The sequence below is a fragment of the Dasypus novemcinctus genome, chromosome 8, assembly GCF_030445035.2.
Source record: "Dasypus novemcinctus isolate mDasNov1 chromosome 8, mDasNov1.1.hap2, whole genome shotgun sequence".
Taxonomy (NCBI): domain Eukaryota; kingdom Metazoa; phylum Chordata; class Mammalia; order Cingulata; family Dasypodidae; genus Dasypus; species Dasypus novemcinctus.
In genome coordinates this window covers 60809280-60830137 of record NC_080680.1, presented here as the reverse complement: position 1 = coordinate 60830137, position 20858 = coordinate 60809280, and the positions used below count along the sequence as shown (strand labels likewise).

Genomic DNA, 20858 nt, shown 5'->3' with positions numbered 1-20858 from the left:
GCAAGGGAGATTTACAGACATCATATAATTACAAACTTTCAACTTATATACGTTCAAACTCATGAACAAAGTGGCAACACAAAGCAAAAGATTATGAACTCTGCTGCACCAAAGATGATGTAATTGGTCATGTTAGACATCTTAGGCTCAACCATCTCTTAGTTTGTGTGCCCTGTGATTGCTTCTATTTGTTATTCCTGAGAAGCACTTAATTTCTGATGAGTACAAAGGCATCGAGAACATCCAAAGTGCTATTAAGAAAAGGTTATAATGATAATGGAAAGAAAAGTCAATTTAAAAAAAAACTTGCAAATGGCAAGATGATAACAGATTGGAGGGAATCATTAGTGGGAATAATTTTGAAGGACAAAGAGCAAATCAAGCCATGTGAAAACCTCTGAGCCTAAGCAAGGGACCATAATCAGCAAGAGACAAGGAAAGCTAGTTGATGTAATGGACTACTTACTCTTAATATCAAAAGCCTACTATCCCAATGAATTCAAGAGAAGGCCAGAGGTTGGAGAACTTTGAAAGTCTGCTGAAGAAACGTTTTAGTCTCAATGCTTCCCAAGTCTCCACTGTTTCCAGATCCACTCACTTCTGCCCAACATCAAAGTGAGTTTTAAGGTTGTCATTGTAGATCCTGTAGCTGCTAAGGTGTTCCTCACATCATTTACAGAGATCATGTGGTAAGGTGAGGAGATGGAGGTGGTCCTGCCACAAAAGAACTTCTATATGGGCAAAACTGGTTTACGTTTTCAAAAAGACAACCAATAGAACACATATCAACACAAAAGAAAACAGCATCCCTGGTTTTAAAGTTCAAGCCCTTAATCATGATGCACTAAAGAACAAATGGACTCAAAAACAGCCATTTAAATTCTATCCTTTATGTAAGTAGAAGTACTTTTGATGGATTAAGGCTCTCTCCTGGTACTCTAACAGAAGGGTCATCACTGGGGTTAGTTGACTGCAGAGAGACATCAATTTCCAATTGGGATAAGGACAGCAGCATTTCACAACAGTATTTGTCCCCTAGCTTTGAAAGTGGCAAGGCAGAGAGAACAGGGAGCTGTAGGGGCAGCAGGAATCACAGAAGAGTTTAGGGAAGACTTTGAAGAAAGAGCCTGTATATGCACAATTTTACCTATTAGTACAAAAGGGGTAGAGTTGGCAGAGGATAAATCCCTGGTCCTCTGTGAGTCCACCTCCAAAGCTAGTTGTAGCTGCATATAAAGGGCCACTGCTCCCACATGCCCACAGAGGGATGTTAAAACAAAAGTTTAAAAGACCCAAAGATCTTGCCTTAAGTAGGTGCCCAAAATACTTTGTACTGGTTGAGTGATAGGTATGCAGTGAATCTGGGATGTGAGAATTCACTGGGCATAGTTACTTAACTCTTGCTAAGTAGTAGAATTCCTTTTAGGGAAAGAACCATCTTTGTTTAGGCTAAATAGGCTTATTTGGGAACGCAGTTTAGGACAGAGTAAGATGGATTTGAACTGACATGTAAAGTTAGCTAAGGTGATCTCTATATAAAATTAATATGCATTTGTAGGGAAGAGGAGAAAGGGTAAATGAGACAGAGAGGAGAGAAAAGGATGATGAATGAGTCAGACTGAAAGCAACATGAGGGGGCAAAAATGCCAGGTTGCAGGAATTGCCACAATACTTTAAGAAGAGGGATACCCCCTTTCTCTTTTAGACTTTTTTTATTGAGTAATCCTAACCCCAAACCTTTGGCGAAAACAGCCATACACAGTCTTTAGTTAGTGTACTTTAAAAAAAAAAAGGGATTCCATTTGTGCTCAGTAGAGTGATTTGATGCTGGAAAGGAACAAGAGAGCAAGCCAGGGTGGCCCAGAGGATTCATTGCAAGTAAAAATTCAGAGCCAGAAGACACTAAGGGAAAGCTCACCCTGCTGCCCGTTGCCACATATACAGCCCTATTTACCACCACTACCATTTATCATCACTACCACCAAGAATGTCTATGTATGTTAAAAGAGAGACAAGATATACCACTGCATGTTTCTTGGGTTTCAACCAGTTTTTTTCCAAATCTTAAAAGATCAATGTGCCCCAGCAAGTTGGAGATTTTGGATCCATCCCAGAGCTGAACTCTGGGTCTGCCCTCTAAATATAGAACTCCTGAACTCTTGCTGCCATGCTAATAACAGCACAGTTTCAAATCCAGAATTTTTTTTCTTTTTCTTCTAATGCCTTCCAGAGTATTTCTCAGAGGTAGTTAGAAAGGCCTCAGAAGAAAAATTCAGGTGTACTGCAGACTTTGAGACATCTACCTTTCCCCTACTGCAGAGGTCCCTGGGCAATTTTCCAATGCCACAGGGGAAAAAGTTCATTGCTGCTAGTTATTCTGGCTGAACCACACTATGTGTAAATATATTTACTCCCTGCTTTCCATTAGCATGGGAATACGATGTAGAAATCTTCAGCTCCAACTGCTGATATTTAGACATTGACAACCCAGACAAATTAAAGTATCTAGAAGTCAAAGGAAGAGTTTGTTGGTTGATAACCCATGAGATATCAAACACAAGGAGCTCTCCATTGTTAGAGAAAAATTCTGTCTAAAAGAGGTTTCTAATACTCCCTCAGGGGCTTGTAATTCTTATTTATTTTATATATTTATTTTTTGCATGCAGCCCTGGTGGAATCTGATACAGAACTTAACAAACAATACTTGACCCTACAGCTTTGTTGTCATCTGGATTTTCTGTTAGAGTGTGTGGCTAGATCATTTCCACGATCAAAATACCTCATTACATGTGCACACCAGGGAGCAGACTGACAGACTCAGCCACGTGAGTCTCCTTCTTTAATTTTTTCCAATACAGCCTATAATAATTCCTATCCCCTAAAATCTGTGGCCAAGAACTTTGTGTTTACATCCTAAAGCATTTTCCAACATGGCATCTTTTTACTCTAACAACTTTGTAAAGTATCTTGCTTTTCACAATAAGTGGGCTCCTGAAAAGCAGTATACCAATTGGATGTTTGCAAATCAAATATGTATTAAATGCAATCAGCAAACTTGCCCTTTAATGAAACCCTAGCAAAATGCAAAGAGTTTTTGTAAACAATAGCCCCTAATTCATTGGTTCAATAAATTTGTATATACATGGACGTCTTTAAAGGCAGATATAACTATATACCTAAATTGTGATAAGCTATTTTTTTGGTCAATGAATAACTATGAAACTACCCATGATCTCCTTTCTTCTCCAAACTCCATTAAAATAGACATCTACAATCCTATACCAAATCTCAGCCACACTGTCCCATTGGCACTTCCTTTCTTTAATGAATGACTTTCTAATTGGCTTAAATATAGAATAATTGTGTCACAAAAGAGAAATGCCCATTGCCACTAACCCCTCACTTTGGGCTATTAACATTAACAGAGAGGGAGGAAGGACTGAGAAAGACTAACTCCTCTAAACCCCAGCCTAGGACTAAATGTGTGCTAATCTATCATTGTATCAGTCTATAAAAGCATTCTGCTGCTGCCTCTGCCTTCACACTGCACAGAATCAGTTCATATATATTTCCCATTTGGGGTTTTGGGCAAAGTTCCATTGAGGTCTGGTCCAAGAAACTCCCCCAGGCCTTTCAGGGTCATAAGTCCTGCAGGTTTATGATGGTTTGGTTTTAACTTCTGACTACACTGGGCAAGACTTTACATACCTGATGATAGCAAGCTTCATTCCAGGCCAAAAAGCTCTGCAATCCAATTGGTGGTAAGTCCTGCTAATTCCCTAAAGCCTAGCAAGGAAGCTGAGAAGAAGGATAAAACACATAAAAAATAGAATTGTTGCTAGGCATGTGGAATCTGGCCTTCTGAAAGTGTTAGAGGACTGACTTGTGAATGTGTATGCTTGTGAATTTTTATGTAGAGAGCATGCCTCGTGAATCCCATTTCCATACTGCACTTGATGATGATGTACCTTAAAATCATTTTGCAAATCTTGGGGAATCAAAAACTTGACTCTCTGATTCAATCAAAGACTTGAAGCCACAACCAATAAGTTGGAACCACAGGACCAACAAGAGCTCCTTGACTTTGGGCAACATTTTATCTTTTAAGAGTTTCCTAACAATTCTTTTCCTTCCAAATCTATCTGGTATTTCCAAGAGGTTAATGGCTATAAATGCTTAGAAATTCCTTTTCTACAAAAATATCTTTGCATGGGATTTTTGGTTCTGGTCAGTGATCTCAACCCTGTTTGCTTTGCTTTCCAGGCAAGGAAGATAAAGCACAAACATGTTTATTTATCTTTACTTCTTCTTTTCTTCATTTCTTTTCAGATTATTTTTAGACACAGTCATCAATCTATGAATTAGGAGAAGAGGTCCCTTTTACAAAGAAAGCTAAGAGTTCTCTAATAGGATTGTGCTATACTCCAACATACTGTCAAAATTTCACTTCTCCTACAGCCTCCCTTTCTCATTATAACTAAAATATTCCACATTTCTTTCAGGAAATGAAATAAGGAGATGTGTTTCAATCAGTAAGATGTTTCACATGGTATACTATAAGACCGGGGTAGGAGGCTTTCGGCACCATGTAGCCAAGACCAGAGCCCAAAAACAGATGGCCTCTGTTACCATCAAAATGGTTTTTGCTTGTTTTTAATTATTTTTTTTCTCTGCATGCTTTTAGCATTGTTGTTCACTGCTTGACTTTTTGGATTCACCCTTGTGATGGCAGTGCCCTGTATGGCTGACTTATAAACAAATCTTCCTTGAATTCTCACCAAATACTCAGTCTGTGCTACAAGTTGTGAGACACAGAAGCAATGGAAGATATGGTCATTCCCCTCAGGAATCTCATAATGAAGATGCTGAAAGGGGATTAATTGCACAAAGCAACACCCACATAGAGGGTAGTATCACAAGAGTCAAGCTACCAAGTTCAGAGCATGATCAATGGTTCTGAATCTCTTCTGGGTCAAGTAGCACTTCAAAGCTCACGCAGATGATAGCTATGGGGTCTCTCCTCAGAAAGATGCATGTAGTTCATACATACAAAACTTCACATTGATTCCAAAGAGGGGTGGGGAGTGCATAAGCTTCCAGAAATCTATTCATGAAACCAGGAGTAGTTTACAGGTCTCTCCCCTAAGAACTGTAGCGGTTCTGAGGAGACAGAATTCAATGGAGGCAGGAGGAATTTGAAGGCTACAGAAAGGCACTGGGATTGAAAACTGACCTTGGATAGTAGTAGAAATGTAGTGGAATGGAAAGAAAATTAATCTTTATGAGACTCATACACGGTAATTTATAGACATCATCTAATTAAATCTGCAGAGCAATTTATTGAAGTAGATACTGTGACACACACCCAATCCCCATCTTCTGATGAAGAAAAATAGTCTGGGGAGGCTCAAGAAGTTGCCCAAGATTACTCCCAGATATTTAGTTCATAAGTGGGATTGAAACTCATGTCTATCTGAGAACAGATTCCCAATTATTTCCAAAACATACCCCATTGAAAAGAAGAGAAAATAAATCTCCTATAGTCTGATGAATGTGTCCTCTAGTGTGCATATGTGATCAGATGGAGAGGTTAGAAGTAAGGATTAGTGGAAAATCTTCCTAGCTCTCCAGAAGAATTAAGTTACATGAGACCATGATTGATATAGGCATTCTTCTGCTCTTATATCATCTATGAACAGAGGACATCTAGTAAAAATAGGTGGGAATTACAGTGGACCATTTTTTCAGATCACTATTTATGACTGGTGTGGTAGGATGAGATTTTTGTTTTCAACTCTTTGCTCTGTCCCTCTAATAGGATAATACATCTTTGCCTATTCATGTGGGTAGCCTATACCTTTTAGTAGGCAAATTATACATCCCCACTCCACCGACTTTAGATTTGGCTTTGTGAATTCATTGCTGTGACCAATAGACTATAAATGGAAGAGTCAGTGTGCCAGTTTTGATCAGAAGCTTCAAGAGGTATTGTATGTTTACACTCACCCCTCCCGACCTTCCACCCTCCTTCAGAAGGACAACATGTTCCAGATAGTGTCTGCCTCTTCAGCCTGTATCCTAGAATGACAAGACCTGTGGAGCAGATATGAACCCAACCAGTAACCTGGAGTCAATTCCAGCCGAGCCCAGCTGGCCAGCAGAGTGGAAGCTGACTCAGACCTAGAAGAGAGAAGGAGTTCCTACTATGGTAAGTCACTAAGAATTTTGAGGTTCTTTGTTGTCACAGAAAACCCTGATTTTTAATAGTTGGTCAAGCATGGCCTCAAAATTCTTAGACCAACTAAAAATCCAAATCTACCAGAGAACCTCAAATGACAACAGAGAAAATTCTATAACTAATCTGAGGCAATCTGGTAGTCTTAAGTCAGAGACAACTTGGGTAAGGCAGGATTCTTGGCCTTTCCTTTGTCCATCCTGCCAGTTTAAGTCTCATCCTCCAGGGAAATGGCCAGAGAATAGATACCACTTGAGTACATATCTCTTAGTGAGATGGTAGTGGCTAGAAATAAACCCCAAAATCTGATGTGATTGTGAGTTTTCCCTTCTCAGCCTTATGCTCTATGTGGGAGGGGAATAGATTTAAGAAAGAAAAAAAAATAAAGGAAAATGGTAAATGCTTGGGAAGTTCACAGAGTTGATCAGACTTTGCACAACTGAGAGAATGCTGTTCTTTTAGAACCTACACCCACTTACAGATACAAGCATATGCATTTTTCTCGTTCCTACAAATAACATCTATAAGAACATTGTTTCAGTGACTGGCACACAATTTTAATGCCAACCCTGACAGAGCCTAATGAGCATTCTCAGATATGTAATTCTCTACTGAGAGTGGTGGACATGATGGAGTATCAGTGAGCAGACTACCACCAACTTCTCATTTCTACAAGCCCAACACCCAATTCATTTGGCACATTTAAAAATTAGCGTGTTACTTCAGCAGAAAGACTTTTAAAGCAATGTCAAACTTTTTATTTGATCCTGCCTCTCAGCCATATTGTGCTACTAAAACTCCTGAAGAGCAGTCTCGCAGTTCTTAAGCCCTAGTCAAAGAGAAGCAGGAGAACAGGAGCAAATACATGAACACCTACCTTTATTCCACCCAACAAAGTTCATCCCAAGGGCCTTACATGAAATCACCAGTTTGCAGGGCAGTCCATCAAACTGAGTCTAGACTGACACTTGTTAAATTCAGGTTTTGTCAAGCAAGCTGTTAGGACTCTGTGGTTTTGGCTGCAGGACTGTGCCGGACTTCAGCAGCGCAAATGTTGGAACCCAAGTCCTGTTCCAGTGCCAAACATTTGTCCACACGCTGTTCCCATGCAGCAGAGACTCAGCTCTGTCAACATCCCTGTGACTAGAAGAAGGCACTCCTCCTCCCATCCCACATGTGGGACATGTCCCCTGGTAGTGAAGTCATACTGGGCTGAAGGCACATGCTTGAAATAAGCTGCAGTGCTGATCCTCAGGAGAGGCAGGGAAATTGGTCAACATCCCACAGTAACTGACCCGTGAGCATGGAGAACACAATCTGCTCTCAGGGTTGTGTGGCTTTTCCATTCAGGTGTTTCTAAGCTCTGCTATTAGACCATTATAATTTACAGAATCTCTCTACATCAGGTGAATGGGTTAAAAGATCAGATGGTTTCATCAATGTAGTCTTTCTGTCAATGCAATCTTTCCAGACAATGAAGAACTTTGTTATAAGAAACCTATTCCTCATTAGAAATCTTTCTGCCTTAGAGAACTACTCCCAGTTGAATAGACCTTTCTTTCCTGTCATGTACATGATGCGTTATCTACAAGGATATCAACATAACCCTATTTTGAACTAAAGGGCTTTTTTACTTTTAAGAAATGAAGACTTAAAGTGGGTTTAAAAGGGCTCTGGCTTACAGGCTTTTATTTGACTTCTCCAACAATTGAACAAAATACCTGTAAAGATACAGAAAAAAAGAAAGGAAGGAAACACATGCCACTAACAAAACTTGGAACTAATAGCCCATTTTCAGAATCTAGATCAATTTCCATTAACTGTAAGACTGACAAAATAGGATTAAAACACAATTTCCATGATTCTTTCTGCTGTAACCTTTGGAAATAGACCTAACTTATCCCCCAGCCCCCGAAACTAGGCACAAGATAGGTAAGAAGACTCTGCCCTCTTTAGCATTTAATCTCTGGCTCAGAAATGCAAGATATGTACCTATCAGATAACTTAGACCATATCTATATCTGGGTAATGCTATTTGAAGCCTGGTACTATCCTCTGTCCTCCTTCCATCCCTGCCAATATCCTGTTAGAGATGGGAAATCCCAGAAAATGTGTGAAAGGTATAGCCTCCCGAGGTAAATCACAACAGGCAGGATTGCTTCCCAGGAAATATCTCCAGAAGAAGTGAACACTAGAGATTATAGTTTTTGGAATATCCATCAGTTCCGTGGGTCAGAATGACAGAAAGTGGGAGTGAGTAGTGGGAACCCATAAATCTAATAAAAGCACTTGAGATTTCTCAGCCTAGGGTTTAAGAATGAGTCTAGAAGATATGTGTGTTAACATGCTGTTCAAGTACTCATTTGAAGAATGAGATCAAAGACAATCTATATACCCCACCTTTGAAAAATATTGTCTTTCTTCTTTAAAGATAAGAAAAGAGGGACAAAACACTGACACTGGGACTATACAAATGGCAGACAAAGAGAAGAGATTCTAAAACCAAAGATTTAGAGGATGAACCAATACTTGAAAATGATTGATGGCAGTAATCAGAAGGGGATTTTATAAAACTTTCTCTCATCCTCAGTAAGAAGCTAAAGAGAAGTAAAATCTCATTGAGTATATGCTTAAATGATAAAACAACAAATAGAAGAAATGGCTGATCAGTATCTTAGAGGAGACAGCTAAGAAATGAAATATCCATCAGCACAATTTCAATTGGCTTTAGAAATAACAACAAAAAATACACTAAATGAGAAATAAACTGGTTTAAGAAGGCTGCATGTAAAAGATGTTCAATAGATAGTTTTTTAATAAATGAATAAGGAAAAATGTGAGGAATTCTCCCAAATGGAAAGGTTCAGAACATGAAAATGGCAAAGGATGCATAAAATATGATAGATATGGTAGCAAAGATTAGCAATATAAGAAATGTGGGTATTCTTGAAGTAGCAATTAGAAAAATTAGGATGCAGAAGACAAGTACAGATATAATTTAAGAAAACTATCCTAAAAAGTATATAGATTAAACAGTTACATTTACTTTTCAAGCAAAATCAATGGAAAGAGAGATTCTTTCACTACAATTTTTGTTGTATATAATAGGGATCCATTGTAAACTAGGTAAGCACAAGGTTCAGTGGGTCTAGTCAGATACAGATAGGGAAGAGGGGAGGCTAAATAAAGTAACACTATAAACCTAGACAAAGAGTGAGAAGGTAGTGTCATTGCTGGAGAAGTCAGGGACACACCTGGCAGCATCTCCCAGTCCTTGCTTCCTTTTCTTTTGGGTGCAGATATTTCAGTATGTTTCCATTCTGCAGCCCAAGGAAGATATTAGGTCTAATGAAAAATCTGACCATCCCTTAAATCTAGAAACTGGGAACAAGCAACCCCAGCTGTTTATCAGGGCAGGGACTCTCAGTTGCAGGACCCCCTCTCCCTGGGTTGTATAAAGACCCCCACACTTGGGCAGCATAAATTTGTCTCTCCTCTCCAACTCGTAGTGGGGCATGTGGAACTGCCATCCAAAAACCCTGACCTGAGCAGTTGCCCTTCATGGGAGATGGGCCATGATGTAATCTCTTCTCTTGCTGTGTAAGTAATAAAGCCGTCATTTGCTGAAAGTTTCTGTTGTGCCTGAGCCTGTGTTCCCACAATGCACCATATAGCAACTCACTCCAAAGCCATGTATAGAAAGACAAGTTGCCAGTCAGAGGCTGCTCTGGGGGAAGAAGCCAGTGAGTTTAATTTTGGATGTGTGAATTTTTGTTTCCTAATAATAGCTAACACTCATTGAGAAATTAGTAACTGCTAGACCCTGAGTTAAGTACTTTATACACATTTATCTTATTTCATCTCCACACAAACTTTATGAGGCAGGATGTTATTGTCACCCTATTTTACAGAGGAGGAAATAGAGGTTCAGAGAAGTAGGTAACCTGCCCACAATTAGTGACCTAGAATTCAGTGCTAGGTAGGATGACTGTAGAGACCAACCATTATCTTCTGCACTGTTTTCTTTATTTTTTTTCTTTTGCCTGAGGGTTCAAGCAGATTTTAGGTCTATGAAGACAAGGACTATGCCTCTATTACTTATTTTTATATCTAAAATGTTGAACAGAATACCTGGAACATAGAAAGCATTCAATAAATATTCAATGAACGAATGAGAATACTATATATTAGTATGGAAATGAAGAAGTGAAGGAGACAGAGGAACAATTGGAAAGGCAGGAATAGACACAGGAAAGGGTAGAGTTACACAACCAAAGAAGGAAGGGAGTTTCATAAAGAAAGAGATCATTGATGGGGTCAGATGTAGTAGAGATGCCTAACAGAACCTCCTGGTAGAGTGATAACATCTCCAAATATGCTGAGTTGTTCTGTGGAACTGACTGGAGGGAAAAATGAGTAACTGCTGAGTTTACCATTTCCCCTCGGTGAATGTTACATATGAAGCTCAGGGCAAGGATGGGAGAATGTAAGGAAACAACTAGGTAAGTAACCAGGATGCCGGGAATTGACCCACACCCCTATAACCAGTGGATCTTGAGTACCCCACCACCAGGTCTAAGCATGAGTTCCCAGGCCGGGTAGAAATGAGAATAAACAGAGGGACTTACTTTCCATTAAGGCCATATATTTGTATCAAGGAATAGACAGTAGACCTCCTTACAACACTCTTAACAAATAAGGAACTGTCTATTTAATAGTGATTTCTACTTTCAGGAAAAAATCCTGGGGGATATCAATGAATATCTGGAGAGTTAGCTAGCAAAAGAAACCTGAAAGAATCTGCAGGGATTGCTGTGTCCCCAAGTGGGTGACTACACATTCCATGTTGTTAAGCACCTGAATTTAGCACCTGGTTTCACATTAGATACAATTTATTCTGATTTCCTCATCCTGCATCTGCCACAAATCAGATCATGCAACAATACACACTTAATTGGGGCTGAAATCCTCCCAGACATGTTCAGTGCTTGTTAGCTTCCTCTTTATTTGAGTTAACCAAAAGACAACGATGTAAATATCCACCACCAGCCATGTAAAGGGAGAAAGATGAAGTGCTAAAACAATAACACCCAGTGTTAGGACCGTAACAAATACCATCAATCAGACCACTGGCAGGCTGGCCACACCTCCAGCTGTGAGTCTGTCAGGCCTCAAAATCTTCTGGGGCTGAGCAGGAACAGAGGGCCAAATCGCTGACTCATCAGTTGGTCCTCTTCCCCTTCACAGGGAAGGCAGCTGGAGCTGCTGGGACAGCCTCAACCTGATGGTTGCCCCGCTGCCTGCACGGGGAAGAGGTGTTCAAGCTGATGCGTGGGTGGTGGCCTTTGGAGTCAGGCTCATCGTCACTTCTGGCTCTGCCACTTAAGAGCTGTGCAATTTAAACTCCCTGAGCCTCTAGTTCCTTAAACGTAAAATGAGGATACAAGAAGTTATCTGCAGAGTTGTTGAGGGGAATAAATAAGATGAAGAAAAGACACACTTGGGGTTATAGTTAGTATCAGAGCTCCTTGGAGAGGTGGACTTTGTGAGCGGCAGCCTAGGGAATAGCCCAGCAAATCAAGAGCTAGCAAGAGGAACAGTGGTGCTTTGAGAATCAGGACACTGACTTTGGATTCCAACATGCTTGGGTTCAAATCTCAGCTTGTTCATTTATAGCTGTGTGAGCACAGGGAGGATTCCTACCACCCCTGTCCCCCAGCATAGTGCTTCATCTTTAAAGTAGGAGCAATAGCAGTACCTACCTGGAAAAGTTGATGTAGGATTACATGAAAGCACGTTTGTAAAGTGTTTTGTTTAATACCTGGCATATAGGACAGAGCTCCATAAATTAGCTGTAATATTTAAAAATTGTTAGTAAATACAGCTTTGTTTAATTTATGTACACAATATATATGATATGTCTTATTCAACACATGAATATATAATACCATTCTTTATTATAACATGTAATATAAATATTATACTCCACATATAATATTATATTTATTCCCTATGAATTGTTGAGCGATTCAAGCCTACATAGTAGTTTAGAAAATCTTCCACATGTTTGATGTTGGTTAACTTGTCAAGTGGTTAAAATAATAAATGTATGTGTTGGTCACAGACACATGTACACATTACACTGACTTTCAAGAATCCTTGCATATTTTTATTATTGAACTCTTACTATATGTTGGGAACTAAGCTATGTGTTTTTGCATACCTTATATTAATTAATCCTCATGCAACCTACTGAAAGGGTTATCTTCTTACAATGGTGGTTATTATTGGAACCCTAGGAAGAATGGGTCCAGACTTCAGGCCTTGACCCTATCCTAACTCCACCCCCTCAAACATATATATTTGTTTGGAAATATTAACTGTGGTGAAATAAGCAACTCACTGATGACACCAAGAGGGCATGGCATTTTTTTCAGGAGCTACTAACTCTGATGTTGTTACCTTGCATGAAATGAACGTAGCTTTTAAGAGAAAGGAGCATTAGATACAAAATGAATGTGCAACAGGGCAGTCCAAGAAAATCTAGCCAGGCTACCAGATCTACCTGGGAGAATTCTCATCAAGCAAAGAGGAGAGGTGAATGGCTAGACACCCAAGGACCTTCTTCCCAGCTCCAAGCACCGATCAGGAAACTCTAACACCTCCACCCCCACCCCCTCAACACACCTCTTCCCTACTTCATCATCCCCAAACCCCAGAGAGTCAAGAACGACACTGAAATTTAAGTTCTTTACAAAGTCAATCTTCAAGGGTAAAGTAACTCAGTATTTCCCATGCAATCACCCAGGTCATCCATGGGAAAGTCTCAAAGACCAGCAAATCAAGTGAAGTGGCCAAGGGGAACTCTGAAAAGCAATACCAGCAGGGAAGAGTTGATAGGCTCTCCTTCCCGCAAGTCCAGCCATGGCCAGCAGAGTGACTCATGTTGGATCTGGGATCGTTCCCTTTTGCGGGGCTCTATGGGAATTTTGAGGACTCTGGCCCTTTTCCAACATGTTCAAATTTATGATCCAAGAGATGAGAACAATTAGGACATGATAAGTGTGGGAACAGCACCAAATTATTGAATCAATCATCCAGGTGCAGTGTGATTTTTCTCACATATCAGAAACAATCCCTAACATTTGCTCCTGGATCTACTTGAGAAGTCTGGTACTCTTGGCATTCTTGATAGCTGAGCTGTAAGTGAATGAACATCTCTGTCTGAACAGAAATGTTAGTCAAAAGCACTTCTGTGTTTCTTTGTTTACAAATCGTGCAGATCCATTCATGATGAATTGTTTAAAAGACCAAGACAAACCTTGTCAGGTGGTTAAGATACTTGATTAAAGTAGATATATACTCACATACTAATGGAATAGCACGATAATGTTCAAAAGAGATCTGTTCTATCTCTTCATTGTACAATGTGGTTTTAAATCTTTTTTCCTAGGAGTTGGACACAAATTGAGGCAGAACTAAAATATACATAGAATGAGGGGCAAATACAATACAGTAAGAGAAACGTAGGTGGGTAAGTAAACAAAACATAGGTCTGCTTGGAATCTAGCTTGTCCCCACTCCCCCACAGGTGAAGACCACACGTTCCCTCCCTCAGGCCCTTTCCTTCTGACCAGCACTTGTGGGCAACTTCTCTACTCCTCAGTCCCTAAATCCTCACCCCAAATACCTCATCTCCTCAGGCCAAATTTCCTGCCAGCTTCACCATCTCTTCAACCCTCCCCCTCATGAGAATGGACTCAAACATTCCTCAGGTTGAAGAACTCAGGTCTTCTGACAAAGATTGCATACAGTCCCCATTAATTTTCGACCCCCCACCTCAAGGCTTTCAGGCTACAGAAAAGTGGATTGAAAGCTAGACTTATCCCTGCAGCTGAAAGCTAAAAGAGGAAGAAAAGTAGGATCAGAAAAAGAAGCAAGGGTGACAAGGATTATATACTCATAATCTCTCAGCAAATTGAAGATCTAGTTGGAGATATCTATATTATGCATTAAACATAAATAAGAAGAGAAGAATTATCATGACAACTTATGTGAACATACTAGATGGAAAAAAGAAGAAAAAAAAGATACAAAGGGGCACGGCAAGCAAAAAACAGATGAAGAGTACAATATTAAAAAATATCTGTCCTAAGAAACAGAATGACTCTGCCTGGAAATGCTTCATGATATAAAATATCTTAACATAATAAAGAAAGATAATAAAACTATAGAATGGGTTGAAAATGAACACTGCAAAGCTAAGGAAACAAATTAAAGAATAATATAAATACACCTGAATTCAGAAATTTAAAATAAAGACTTGGATTTATCATAGTGAATATAGATGAAAAAGATAAAGGATTGCAGAAAATAGAAAAGAGATGGTATATAAAGAGAAGAGACCAAGAAATGATCCAATATATGTATAATTTGGTGTCCTTATAGTAGAGAACCCAACAAATGTAATAATAAGCATTTCTAGAGCTATAATAAAGGAAAATTTCCATACAATGTAAACACTGAGGACAGAATAGAATCTGAAAAAAAAATATATATATATAATAAAGATATATCCTGGTTTATTTATTGATCTTCAAACAACAAAGAATACATTGGTATTCGTGCAAGAGAAAAAGTTACTTGTAAGGAAAAAGACAAGAGCCAGCTTTCTGAACTTTTCCATGACATCATTTCACTCTTTTTTCTATTTCTTTTGACATTATTGTCAAAACTCTAAGATTAAAAAAAAAAAAATGATATGCAGGAATACTACACCCAGCCATTGGGTTCAAGTAGAAATGTCACAAGAAGTCATTCACAACCTTGAAAAAACTCATAAGATATTGAAACCATAAACCCTTCTTGAAAAGCCTACCTGAAGATGAAATCTAGCTAATCAAGAGATGAATCAAAATAAATCAGAGAAATGGAGAAGCCAATGTGAAATAATTGATGGTAAACCTTGACTCCACATAGATATAAAACTAAGACTAAACAACTGGAGAAATTGTGTTTATAGGGCAGAATATAAACATACAAACTTTAAAAAATAGTTACCACTTTTGATCCTGTAACAAACAAATGCAATATTTCTACAATTTACAGTAACAAACACTCATTTCTGCTCACACTATATAAGGTCTCTGAATCAGTTGCGGCTCTGTTGGGTTCATTTCCACATGTTTTCTCATTGCTGAATCCAGACTAAGAGTAGCCACCCTTAGGGCATGCTCTTTTCATTGTGGAGGCTAAAGCAAGAAGTTCTAAGCAATAACACACACACTTGTATTACATTCTTTTGCTTAACAAATGTAGGGTCTAATCAAACACCATCGGCCAAAGCAGGTCACAAGGGCAAGCCCAGTGTCACTGAGGTGGGACTTCCACAACTAACTCAACTTAGGGCTTTGGGGAAAGGGAGGTAAGTGGAAGTGCGCAAAAATACAACCTTGTCTTTTCTATCATGCAACCAATTGATACTTTATAAAGCTGAAAGGTGTCATTATAAACAAAACATAATGCTTTCAATCACCTAATTTCTTTTTCCTTAACTTTCAAGAAATCTTTTCGGAATCAGCATCCTGTGGTAAAGAAACAATATGTAAAATATAGCAATTCCTTTAGTTTTGCTTCAGTATCTTTTCTCTTGTATTAAAGTAAAATTAAGTGCAATGTTTCTCATTTAAATATAGCATATATAGTATTATCCCATTTTAATAAACTTAATTGATCTACCTATTCGTCTATCCATCCATCCATCATCTAATCCATGATTACCCAGAGAGATAGAATGAGGTTCACCAATTGTTAACACGGGTCATTTCTAGGTGATGGTATTTATATGGTTTTTTGCTTTCTTCTGTGTGTATTATTTTTTATAATAAGCATTTATCACTTTTATAAATAAAATAAGGTCACTTGTAAAAATGTAACTCAGTTTCTTGAAGCAGGTATCAGTAAACGTACCATCTGAGGCCCCTGATTGATGCTCCTTCCCTCTTGCGGTTCACCTCTGAGGCACCAAACATAATCCACTTAACAGTGCTTAGGAATTTGTATTCCGTAGCCAGGAAAGCTTTCAGTTCTGTTGTATGCCTCCTCTGAGGCTATCTACTTGCTTGCAGGGGAGCAAGGGAAAGTGAAAAATACAAAAAGCAGGTGGAGGGAAACCCATTGGTTAAGAACTCAAAAGTATTTTGCATTATAGCATTGAATTCAAGAGCTCTGTGATCTCAACCTAGAATACAGTGTACCTGCCAGGTTACAGACTATTATTTTTGTTTTTGGAAAGACATGCTGACAGTTGATAGGGTTGAGAGTGCGAGTGATTTGCTGGAAAAGTGTGTTCAGTTTACCTCCCAAACTAAAGGAAGCATACTTTGTCTTGCTCTCCAATGTGCCAAGTGCTCTGCAGACCAAGAGAATGCTGGGAAGTGTCTGAAATATTGCAGTGAGGAGAAAGCAGGATATTACAGCAGGCCAACAAGATTAATGGCTGATAGGATACTACAGCCTGACAGATTCTCTTTCAGAAAGAGGGCTAATGGAGGAAGAGCAAAGTATCAAGGACACAGTGAAAAGAAAGAGGAAATGTGTTAATAAAGAGGAGGGACTCAAAAAGGCAATTACAGATCTGAACGTACCTTGAGGACATCCCTTCAGAACCAACAAGCATTCACAATGCAAATAAATCAAATAACTTCCAGGTCTTTCCTGAGACTTAAAGGTATATATGCACGGCGCATGCAGGATGACTCATGCAATGTGTATAAAGTTTTGAAAACACCTTGCTTTCTATTGGTATATTAATCATGGGGCCATTTAAATAAAGGGAACATCTGCTTATATTCAAGAGTATCCAGAATTGTCTATGGAGAGCTTATATGTCCCAGATGACACATCTTGAGTTTAACTATTAGGGACATTTTCTGTATTCCTACAGGGAATTACCATAGCATATTGTATTTCCCAAACAAGTTGTGTTGTTGTAATTGTTTTTAATTCAGCTAAAATACAAAAGTTTGCTTTGCAAAAGCCCAAACTTACAAGTAGACGAAGTTTTAAAACTATATAGAAATCTAGAAATGTTAGAGAGATGAGTATTTTCCTGAAGCTCATTTTATATATTTGAAACAAAAACCTTTGCTCAATTATGCTTATTTTATTAAATTGTATTTACTTATACTCCACCTCATTCAAAAAGAATCTGAGGCATGTGGTATGCACAATGTAATTAGTTGTGACATAAACATTTGCAAACCTCCACAATATAGGTCTTACTGCTTTCCTTGATATTCATAACCAGAGGGTCAAGTTACTAAAATCGCTAACTCCTAATAATTGAAATGAAGGGCTTCTGTTTTCAGAAAAATATATCTTACCACTGACTTTAGGTCTTTTCTGAACATTAGTACCAAATGGTTAGTGGCTAAATTAAGTATGAAGAAGGAAATGAGTTACAGCCTTCTTAAACTGTTGAATGTTCAAAGAAGAAATATTGTATGGCAACTGCCTCCCCATCATTCTGATCCTTTTCTTCCCAGCATTGCCTGTGCATCATGAATGGTACACTGATAATCTAATTGACACTTTGGTTTGTGATAAGCCCTTAATCTCTCAATAATTTCTAGGCCAAAGAATCTTATGTCACTTAAGACCAGTGTCATTTTAAGAACTTTACAAGGCATCAAATGTTAATTTTTTTAAATTGTATCCCTCCCACCCCTTGCGCCTTTTTGCGTGCTGTCTGCTCTCTGTGTCCATTCACTGTGTGTTCTTCTGTGTCTGTCTGTATTTATTTATTTAATCCCCCTCTCTCCTTGTGGCTTTTTTTTTTTCTTTCTGCTTTCTGTGTCCGTTCACTGTGCACGCTTCTGCATTTTTGCTTGTTTCCCTTTTTGTTGTGTCACCTTGCTGAGTCGGCTTCTCCACGGCACTCGCAGGCACTTGCGGGCTGGGTGGCAACACTCCGTGGCACCCTGGCCAGCGCTCTCCACAGGGTGTGGGTGAGCCTCCTTGCACAAGGAGGCCCCAGGACATGAACCCAGGGCCTCCCATATGGTAGACAGAAGCCCAATTGATTGAGCCATAGCCACTTCCCTAAATGTTAATTTTTTTAAAAACTTAATTTGGAAGAAGGAGCTCATATATTTTATTTAGCAATTATCACCAGCACTTTTGGCTTTTTCTTTTAAACACAGTCTCTAAAGGAGGCTCTCTTCTTTCACAAAATTGCAATACTGTTATATGTCTTATGCTATTCTCCATGCCAAAGATTAGGAGGTACATCACTAAAAACATGTTTCATACAATGACCTTAGCAAATTTTAGAAAATTTGATGCCCAATGGAAATACACTGGGCAGATTATAAAATTGTGGTTTAAGAGTTACAATTATTGCTATGAAAATATTCTGGTTTTATGAAAACTCCAATAAGGATATGGTCTTTGGAATTTATCTTGACATTTAAAAAGATTAGTACCTTGTTAATAAGTGTGATCATTACCTTATGGAGCAGAGAACACAAATCTACCTTGGTCTGCTCTTAAATGCCTTCAATTTTTAAGTTAGACCCGAGTATTGAAAATAAGGAACTTCCTCTGTTACTAACCATTTTGAGACTGAATGGGTAATGCAAACAGTCTTTTCTGGTTCACAGCCTATGCTATAGAATTCCAATATTTCTTAATCAACCATAAATTGCTCACTGGTTTTATATGCTACATAAGAATGAGAGTATATTTCTTGGTATGTAACTGTCCAACCTCCTGAACACTGTTCCTAATCAAATCCTTCTGTTTGGCTCTTAGATGCTCTTTACACATCTGGATGCCAACTATCTCCCCAAAGTTCAAGTCTAAGGTCACAGGCCTCTGTTTAAACCACAGGGATTGGGGACCTGGCAAGATTTGGGGGATGAGCAGAGTAAGCCACAGGCATTTAGGGAGTTGGGACTGCCTTTCTGCCCCTGTGATACTACAGGGAGTTCTTCAAGAATGAACAAGGTAAGTTCCTCTATATACATCAGCTGCTGAGAATTTGCCATGATTCTTGACTGAAAGAGAAAACACGGATCCACAAGTGTGTACGACTAATAGTAAAATTGGTTTCCCCGGGGGCTGGCAAAAGGAACATTGTAATTGGGAACATTTCAGGGGTGTTTAAGATGAGCATTGTATGCTGGAAAGCATTAAAAAGAGGTTTTACAGTATGTGAAATTGAGCACGGTTTTTCTTTATGCTCCTTTATGGAGAAAGAAACTGTTACATCATTCTCTCTGGGGACAGATCACCCATTTGGGCAAAAAGAACCCACCATGAATGAGCGGCAAGAACAGCTTCATCAACCCAGATGTCTTTTTTGAGCTAGTAAAGAGGAGGAAATACGTTTTTTCAATAAAAGCGTACTTTGAGACATAATCTTTCACAGGGTCATTTCTTACTTGTAACTTCTATAGCGTAAAGAGCACTGACTTCTCACACTGTGAAAGGAGAATTACCAAATGGCCACTTGGTTCTCAAGGAGATAATGGGACACTGACTTTGAAATAAAACAAGTGAACAGCGTTCCCTTTCCAGCCCATGGGCAAGACAGAGGCTTGGTAATGCTGGGGAGCCATTCTGCAGGCAGGTGTGAGCCAACTTCCCAATAGGGAAGTTCTGCTTCAGAGACCCAGGCATCACACCTGGAACTAATTGGACTCCTTTTTGGCAAATTCAATAACTAGGCCAAAGATTAAATAGGCTTTAGAGACTGTACAACCACTTCCGTTTCTAAGTGCCATCAACCCCAGGGCAGAAGGAGGGGAAGGTGGGAAAGCGGCCCAGACCAAGTGCTGCCGCACTATCCTGCACCTGCAGAAGGAACTCACTAAGCACACTTGAGTTTTCAAAAGGCCAAAAATTAAAATGTCTCTGGATTCTGATGAGTCCTTTCAGGATAGTGGGTTATATTTTTCTGCATGCTGTACTAGAAACATTTGCTTTTAAAAGCATGCAGGAGGGCGGGCGAGATGGTGTCTGAGTGAGTGCTCCTCATAATCTCTCCTGCAAAGAAGTGGCTGGGTGGGGTTGGTGTCCTGCCAGAGCAGGCTGTTCCGGGGGCTTGCAGGGCAGGAGGTGTCTGGACATCAATTTGGAGAGACAGTGACAGAAGTGATACTTGTTAGAAGTAGAATTTTGGGTTTCTGACACGGAGGTCAGAAGTTGTGGGTGGGACCCTTGCCCCTAGGGCTGGCGGCTATGACATTCCCTGAAAACTGTTGGTTGTGCAGCAGCATTCCCAAGCCCCATGTTTCCTGGATATGTGGTTCCAGGGTCCATGTCCCCTAAGCCCCCGTTGCTCCACAGACCCACATACCTTGAGTTCGCAATATTCCAGACTTCCCATTCCTGAATCCAGCGCTCCCTGAGATTCGTGATTGCCCTAGCACTCGGGCTTTGGACTGACTCTGTAAGCATGAGAAATTTGGTGGGAGACGCGGAGCGGCTAGGTGAGTGGGTTCAATTTTCTGGTCCCCCCCCCCTTTTTTTTTTTTTTGAGCTTGGAGGAGCATACCAGCTGGCTTGGGGAGAGCCTGGGAAGAAAAGAGAGGCAAATCTGCTGAAAAAGCCCAATTTA

General features: G+C 39.5%; 1 pseudogene; it reads right to left on the bottom strand.

Moving 5' to 3' along the window:
- Positions 1-20627, bottom strand: part of LOC101439055 (T-complex protein 1 subunit zeta pseudogene) — a 34524-nt pseudogene extending 13897 nt beyond the window's left edge.
- Between the last annotated feature and the right edge of the window lie 231 nt (positions 20628-20858).